Genomic DNA, 1,978 nt, shown 5'->3' on the forward strand with positions numbered 1-1,978 from the left:
ATGTTGGTTCCTAAAGAGGTTGGCCGCTGGTCAATCTATGAGCATAGAGGGTAGCACCCAAACCTGTATCGAATGAGACTTGCATAAATTGCATGAGGTACAAGGAAAAAGTAGGGTTAATTTGCATGTTGTATTATTATTTAATATATTTAAGTTTTATAATTATTAGTTTTTGCACAAGATTTATTTGTTTTTGTGATATAGTTTTTTCTTAAATAATATAAAAGCCCACTTAACCATAATTAAACACATAAATATACACACTACAAATGACCAACAATTAATTTAAAATGGACAAACTAGAAAAACCCACTCCAAAATGAACACACTACAAAAATAAGTAAACCTCCAGAATGGCCTATCTGGAGGTTTACTTATAGACGAAATGAACTCCCACATCTACTCATCCAACTGTCCGACTCCAAAGCCCAAACCCTCACCAGTACTAGAACCACTACCAGGTCTTCCTCGAGTGACGACCATACTCGAAATAGATCATTCAAAACATCAGGACACACACAATATATATATATATATATATATATATATATATATATATATATATATATATATATATATATATATATATGGAAGAGTTATATGGAAAACAAAAAAACCCTAAAAATGCATAAAAAAATACTTAGAGATTACACAACTTTTTTTTTTTTTTTTAAATTTTATATATGAAAAAATCGCATATTTATCTAAAAATCCGATGAAAAAAATAAAAAATCAATTTTTTTTTTCAAAAAGAAAATTCAACGAGTTTGTAGTAAAAGGTGCAATTTTTTTCAAAAAAAAAAGTTCAATTTTTTTTTGTGATCTATAAGTATTTTTTATGCATTTTAAGGGTTTTTTTAGCGTTTCTTGTTTTCCGTAGAACCTAAACATATATATATATGTATATATATATATATATATATATATATATATATATATATATATATATATATATATATATATATATATATATATATATATATATATATATATATATATATTGAGGAATCCCATACTCTACAAGCATCCTGGTATCATCGCAGCTTTCCTTGACTCAAGTACGAATCCGCTGCTTCCAGTAGTACGGGCCTATACTACCTTCCACATCTATATGTACTTTCCCCAATGATTGCTCCGAATCCCCCAAGTCACTCCCTTATCTGTACATACAACCCTCAACAAGACAAGGCTACCCGCACTAAATCTCTTCCTAGGGTAGTCACCACACCACTCCCCGACATCAGATACAGAAGGAACTCCCTCTAACCCCCCTTTAACTAGCTCATGAATACAATTACATATCACTGACACCAGATAATTCTTCAAATGAAAGGTCTCACACTACAACGGTTGGACTCAAACAAGAGCTGCACAATAGAGTTAAAACCTAACCTTCTAAAATTATTTAGTCTCAACAATATTTAACTTAGCATATTTGCTTACTAGTTAACTGGGGTTAATAAGAACTCCTAAAAAGCACAAAGCAAGCAGCATTCGAGCATTGATTCATCAGAACAAGTATAACCTAAACATGCCATCCTATCACTGACTAATCGGTATTAGCATGCAAGTCTACAAGCTCATATAGCAGGAATACAAATGCATATCTTCTAGATCATTAGCCCTAATCTAGTATGCAATTCACAGGTTCACATATCAAGCATATCAGAAAACATGTATGGGTATTTTAGGAAAACTTACTTGATCTCAGTCGATTTCATGCACCACACCCCTTTCTTTTGTTAGAAAATTCCTCTTGTAAAACATTTATTTTTATAAAAACCTACAAAATTCTCAGTTTGAGATTAGACGCACCCGAGAGTGTGCCCGAATCCCTCAAACCAAGGCTCTAATATCAACTTGTAACGTCCCAAAAATTAATACCAAAAAATTAGTTTAATTATAGTAAAAACCATCATTCAAAACGTGTTTATAAAACCGTAATAGAATCAAAGTCTGATCAAAACATCCAAATACA

This window comes from Lactuca sativa, chromosome 4, assembly GCF_002870075.4.
Source record: "Lactuca sativa cultivar Salinas chromosome 4, Lsat_Salinas_v11, whole genome shotgun sequence".
NCBI classification, from domain to species: Eukaryota; Viridiplantae; Streptophyta; class Magnoliopsida; order Asterales; family Asteraceae; genus Lactuca; species Lactuca sativa.